The sequence below is a fragment of the Triticum aestivum genome, chromosome 1A (assembly GCF_018294505.1).
Source record: "Triticum aestivum cultivar Chinese Spring chromosome 1A, IWGSC CS RefSeq v2.1, whole genome shotgun sequence".
NCBI lineage: Eukaryota > Viridiplantae > Streptophyta > Magnoliopsida > Poales > Poaceae > Triticum > Triticum aestivum.
In genome coordinates this window covers 107,449,263-107,456,611 of record NC_057794.1, presented here as the reverse complement: position 1 = coordinate 107,456,611, position 7,349 = coordinate 107,449,263, and positions in this window count along the sequence as shown.

Genomic DNA, 7,349 nt, shown 5'->3' with positions numbered 1-7,349 from the left:
AGGGGGCGAATCGTTTTTTCGGACGCACTTCCTTGCGTGCAAAGATGTAGCTGGTGCGTCCCAGCAGTCAGGGGGGTGAATCGTTTTTTTTCCGGACGCACTTCCTTGCGTGCGAAGATGTAGCTGGTGGGTCCCAGCAGTTAGGGGGAAACGTTTTTTTTCGCGAAATACAGTGCCCCGTTCGGTGGGTCCCCGATGTCAGGTGGAGGAATAATTATTTTGCGCATAATAAGGAGGCACTTCCTTGTTGCGGCCGTGGACCCAGCTGTCAGCCTCTCCACATACAGTCCATGTCCGATGGAAGCCATTCCTTGACCATGTTGACCAGGCCACGCTGAGAGCACCAGGGCGGTGGACGACGACGAGGCCTAGGAAGGGGACGACGCGGAGCCGGGGAAGACGCGGTAGTGGATGCCCACGCGTAGAGGAGTATGAGGGTTCACTCGTTCGGCTGCGGTGTGAGGCTGCCGTCGCCACAGAATAACAGGGGGTGTGGGTGCGTAGAGGGATGGCCTGGCCAGCGGTGGGAGTAGTAGGTGGCGGTGAGGCCTCCACGGCATCACATCCGGCCACGGGCGGCAGGAGCAGGCAGAACGACCGACGTTGCTTTGGGCGGCTGGAGCAAGAAGACCAAAGGTTGAAGAAGCACTACGGCCGTTGGAAGGACATCGTACGGTCACTGGAGCTAGAATCGTTCATATATTGACTAAAGTTGACAAAGGCCTCCGTCCCAGTCAACTTAGTAGGCCCACAAGTCAGCCTCCCACCAAGGTGGGTCCCAGCTAGCAGGGGTATTCATTTTTTGTGCGTAATAAGGAGGCACTTCCGGTGGGTCCGAGCTGACAGCGGGGGGAACATTTTTTCCGCGAAATACGGTGGCCCGTCCTGTAGTTTCCAACAGTCAGAGGGAAACGTTTTTTCGTGAAATACTAGTGGCCCATCCGGTGGGTCCCTGCTATTAGGTGGAGGAATAATTATTTTCCGCGTAATAAGGAGGCACTTCCTTGCGGCTGCCATGGACCCAGCTGTCAGCCTCTCCACGTACAGTACTCTTCCGATGGAAGTTAGTCGTTGATCACATTAACCACGCCGCGCCGAGAGCACGAAGGTGGACGACGGCGAGGCCTAGGAAGGGGACGACGCCGAGCCGGGGAAGACGCGGTAGCGGAAGCCTGCACGAAAAGGAGTATGAGGGTTCACCGGTTCGGCTGCGGTGTGAGGCTGCCGTCGCCACAGAATAACAGGGGGTGTGGGTGAGTAGAGGGATGCCCTGGCCAGCGGTGGGAGTAGTTGGGGGCGCTGAGGACTGCGTGGCAGCACAGCCGGCCACGGGAGGCGGGAGTAGGCGGTCCCACCGGCGCTGCTTTGGCGGCTGGAGCAAGAAGATCAGAGATTGAAGAAACACGACGGCCGTCGGATTGACATCCAACGGCTACGTCTGCTAGAATCGTTTGTTGACGTATATAATAAGTAAAAAAATCTTGCATATGCATCAACTAAACAGGCCCACAAGTCAGACCACTCCCTCTTTTTTAATAATTTATATATAGCTCATGGCAACTTCTTATGCAATTTATTGCAGACGTTTTTTTGGTTGGCCAGGGCCAATTTCGCATATTTCTGTGGGTTCCAAACTATTTTTAATACCGAAATGTCGAGCCAGGTTTAAAGTACTTTGAAGATATATTTAAATTAGGTTAATGCCCAGTGAAATAGGAATCTAAAAATGTGAAAAAATTCAGAAATTATAAAGTAATTGCCAATTTGACATATGTCTTTATATTTACAACCCATTTCATATTACTTTCAAGATTTGCAGGCATCTTGAAAGAGTTGCAGCCCATCAGAGCATAGAAAATAAGTAGGCTTGGATTGGGTATCCTTCAGAAAAAATAAACTGGGCTCATTTTCACAAAGAAAAAATAGCTGGGCTGGTCACATGGTGAACATAAAATATAAGTCTGGGCTAGACGGGCCACAGCCCAGTTCAAACCCTGCTCCGTCTCAACAATACGAAACAAAAAATACTGCTCGAGTAGCTACGTCCCAGGTGTCAGCCGATCTTGTGTTGTTCTCTTGTCTATTGACTATATACGCTCACAATGTCGTGGGTCCCAGATGTCAGGAAAACACTAGGAGGAAGCATTTTATTTTTCCATACGCTGACGTGGTGGGCCCCTACTATCATCCTCTCCACGTACTTCTGCCGATTCCTGTTGTTTGTTGACCATGTTGACAACACGAGAGGGCGGCGCAGCGGCGAGCGCACCAAAGCGCGTGGAGGACGTCAGCGTTAACGATTTAGGAGACAGTGGGGCGGCGATGCATGCGCTGAGGCGCAGCCAGCCGTGGGAGGTGTAAGCAGGCGGCCCCGCCGGCGCTGGTTTGGTTTTGGCGGCTGGAGGAAGACAGGACTAAAGAAACACGACAGACTGTAAAAGCAGCAGGAGTACTTAACAACCTTAAGCGAAACCAGCAGGGGCACTTAACAACCAAAGCTGAAAGCAGTATGAGTACTTATACATGTTCAACCGTACAAAGCACGCCTCGAACAGTGCTACTTTGCCTACAGTTAACCAAGGGTGAGGCCGCCAAGCCCCAGGACAAGGCCCTGGCGCCACCCCGCGCATCCACAACCTTCTGAAAGTGGCTTCTTCTCGCAACGTGGTCAATAAACAGGATATTCACTTTAGAGCCATGGAAAAGCATGAACATAATCTTCTGTCCTATTCTCCAAGATGGACGGGCCTTCAATATTTGAGACCACCCATGAATAGGTATCTTTTCACCTCCTAGGGGAATTGAGTAGGTCGACATAAACATCATGTTGTGACCAAGCGCAAGTCTGACCCGACCATGGTCAGACATCTGTATAGGAACAATAGAACTCGGCAGTTCCTATTTCAAGAAGATCACAGCTGTAAAACTATGTATAAGCAATAGTTTATGAACAACATATATAACAGAAAACAGTTCATACCATAAGTTTCTCGACATAGTTGGACCTGTTCAACAAGTGCAGCAGTGGCACACATATCCCACGTGGCCTTCCACCGTTGAAACGCCCCACAAGGACCTCAAGACGATCAATAAAGTGTAGGAACTTGTGGATGTTGATCCAGTCAACTTTAGTGCCATTAGTAACAGCCGAGTTATTACAGAGTAACAAACGAGCAGACAGCTTAACTCTGAAAAAACCTACACGTGCCACCAATTATAAGAAAATATTAGTTAGAAGTAGCATCTTCATGAGAGATTCGTTGCTACTTCTAAAGTTAAATTGTGATTAGTTAGACAGAATAGGTGGATTAAGAAGTAATCGAGGCAACAAGCAAGAACTAGATACAAAACTAACATGGATGAACAATTGGAACGATGTCAGGGTGGAAGATCGCAGTGAAGATGAGACCAGGTTCTGCTATTTCCATCAACATTCATGCGCCAACTTTCCGTCCATAACACTTGAGAAAGTTTATCCAAGTTCGGCCATAAAAAAACAGCGATCTTCTTGGTTCATGAACCCAACTCGGAACATATATCCATAGTTTGTCTTCACTGTGACCATTAAACTAGTGTATTCAGTTATGGCAAGGCCGAGCATCTTGAGTACATGTGTTCTGGCAGAGCAAATAATACACTGCAGGAAAATAATATGAGAACACAACATGTTCAAAAAAAACCCACCCTCCCGGATAGAAAATAGGATTCTAGGAACATACTGTGCGCGTTTCAAAATGCTGTGTTAGGATGAGAAGGAACAAGTGTGGCGTCTCGGCAAGGGCATAGAAACCTATAGGGTACTCGCACTTTGGGCACTGCAAATGAAACACACTAGATTCAGTAGGAAGAAAAATACATCAACGGCGGCGGCTGCCATCCTAGCATTACCTGCGACCAAGGGACTTGGATTTATCGGGGATGGATGAAGAATTCGTACCTGGTTCTCCATGAGAAAACCCTATGCAGTCGCCAAGAGGGGGTTTTCTCTGAACAAGCAGACGAGGGAGAAGGGGATTTAGGCCCATTGAAATATTGCCGCTTCATCCGTCCAGCTTACTGCTAAAGCTGGAAAGGGGGGGTTGTGATTTGACGGCTCATTGGGCATTACCACGACGCTATGACTGGGGTGTGTCTACCGTGAAGTTGTGCACTCTAATTTGTGCATATGGCACGTGGACCCCGTTGCCGGTTGCCCCACATATCAGCGAAATGAAGTAGAAAGACAAGAGTAACTAGTTACACATAAATATATTTTTGACAGAGAGATACTCCCTCTGTAAAGAAATATACAAATATTTTATATCACAAGCTCACCTTGCCGAGAAATATACTCCCTCTGCAATGCACGGGCATTATGGGGGTTCAGCTTTTTTTATGGGGGTTCATCTGAGAATATAATACTCAGACAGGCTCACGGTTCTGGACTTTGGGTTGTAGGCTGACCCTGCATGTTTGGGGGCCCATGTGTTCTACCTTGGCGCTTTTCATATTGCAAGCGATTGGTACGGCGCTGGTTTTAGATGCTATCGCAAGGTGAATACACAAAATTGAATAAAGCATGACAGCTGTTGGAGTGAAATCGAACAACAGTTCCTAACCAGCAATCAGAGTTGCAATTCTATCAATGATATACCATGTGATAAATAATATTGTCGTACTACTTATACACACAGGACACTTGTTTCTCCATGCCAGATTATTACATCAAAATCTCTCGGAGGATAAATCAGTTCGGCAGTTGCGTACTACTACTGAAGAATTTCAAAGTTGATTTGGACCAGCTCTCCATGCCGAGAAAGTTCGATTTTGACATCATCCCCTACCACAAGATATGATTTAGATTTGAACCTTGACCATCCTTTAGCATCAATCATCATGCGACCATCCTTTGTACTTTCGGTATATTGAGCAGGTTCATTCACACCAAGGCTGCGCATGGTAAGAGAAACTTGGCCGCGGTCGCCCGGATTGTTGAACGACTCCCTCGTTGCTCTAGGAATTCTCCGTTTGCAAACAAGAATACATACCCAAACAGTTAGATCAACACAGTGAATCATGTGAAACAACATGGAAAGAAAAAAGAACAAAGCACTTGGGCGGCCAATGCTTACCAAGAAGGTGGACATGTCGGTTTTTGTAAGGACTTTGGTATATGAAGTGCGAACTGCAGCCTAGTCTGTTGCCGGTGCAACTGCACGGGCTGGAGCAGATGCAAGTGCAAGTGTTGGTGTAGGTGCTGAAGCCGCTGCTGCTGCCGGAGATGGTGCTCCTTGTAGAGCTGGTGCCGGTGTTGGAGCAGGTGCCGGTGTCGATGCCCGATCCTTCGGTAGATTAGACTGATCCGCTGACGCGGTCGGTGCCCAATCCTCAGCTGGATCAGACTGAGCTGCTGCCGCTGTCAGTTATAGAGCAACTGTCGGTGCTCGATCTATGCGAGACAGCGGCGATCGTGTCTGGTATGCTATGATCAGCTTTCTAACTTGACTAGGATCCGTGACCGTGATCCAGTTTTTTTCTTCATTTCTTTAAACGCGAGAAGGACTAATTGTGGCGGTTTTGTTAAACCAAACTGCAGTTCATCATAGGGATTCAGCTTGTACTAAGACAACAGACTGATCCAATTTTTTCTAGTAATATAAGTGATGGACAGTGCCTTCGTTACTGACACGACATAAGAAGTGAAACCTGCAAAAATAGCCATCATAGAGCAAACCGAACGGTTTATTCTGTGATGAATGTCACATGGCAAAGCCTGCATCGTAAAATTGCAGGAAAAGAAAGAAAACATGACATTAGATCAATAAGATTTAGACAGTAAATCAATAAGATTTACTTGATGTGACACGAGTGAATCCTTAGCAGGAAATCACTATGTTGAAGTACTAAACAAAAGATTGATCGTCCAACTACGCGTGGCATGCAGGGGCCCCGCCTACTCCCACAAGCAGGACAGTCCCAAGGTCGTGACAAATCATATGGACCGAATATCCATGGGACTGGAAATCCTGGTGGGTGCGATAAACCCTGCAATGCATACAGATATTGGAGTGTAACCATAATTGATAAACCGTCCTCACAAAAATATGATCTGGATACTTCAAAATATACAGACTGAATTGAGTGGACAGACATTAACATAGACCGTTCTCAGGACTGATCGCACACCAAAAGCGGCAGTACTAACAAACAATACAGGGTTCACAAACACAAATCAAGTACTGAACAATAGTACTTACTACAGACAAGCAAAGTTGCACTAACTAAACTCTGCAGACTATTTCTTGCCACCGACCTACGGGATGAACCCCGCATAACTGACTAGGCCATGGACTTCGTGTGAGATGTCTACATGCACCATCACCATCTTGTCAACCTTGGAGAAGCTAACCGAGTGGTCTTTCCACTCATAAACATGATGATGAAGACATGCCACATCAGATTTGTTGGGAAGCTTTACAAGAACCACACCCTTCGTAATCGAAGGCACAGCCAGGAAATTGCTGTGGTCAAGTATAGCCTTGAGAACACGCCTGACAACAATGCTACAGGAAAACACTAGTTTAGGACACATGGCGACAAGGACACAGCAGCTAGATAGTTCAGCAGTAGAACTCATCATCAGGTCTTCCAGTTCACACAGCATGACTTTGAGAACTTCATCTCCACCGCGGACCTGGTTCTAATTCAAACAGAAACCATATTTTATTACTACCTCCGTTCAGAAATATAAGATGATTTTCGATATTATACTCCATATATGACTACATATACACACAGAAATGAGTGAACAAAGACACTAGAACATGTCTTCAAAGGCATGAGAGCAGAGGGATTACATGCAATATCCATAACACAAGTTACTGAGGCAAATATACCCTCTTAAAATGTAGCATTGATGTTCATGAAGTACTCCCTCAATCCCAAAATTCTTGTCTTAGATTTGTCTAGATACGGATGTATCAAGTCACATTTTAGTATTAGATACATCCGTATCTAGAAAAATCTAAGACAAGAAATTTGGGACAGAGGGAGTAGTTGAAAGTAATCTACAAGAAATCAGTGTCAACCTCTCGCATATTTTGGTCAAAAGAGGAATTTTGAACCGTCATTTGGCACACTAAAATCACATGCAAGATCACCCAGAAAGTTGTACTACCAGTACTATAGTATTGCATGTTAGATGAAAAAACATGATCAAGATCGAGAAAAAGATCATTAACAAGAGACATTACCTGGACTTGCTTAATGAGGGATCTCGAAGAGGGGGGCTTGGACAGGGCGATGGCTTTGAGCTTGTCTGCGGTAGTCTCGGCGAGGTGCTTGTGCTTCTTCGTACCATGAGCCTCGAT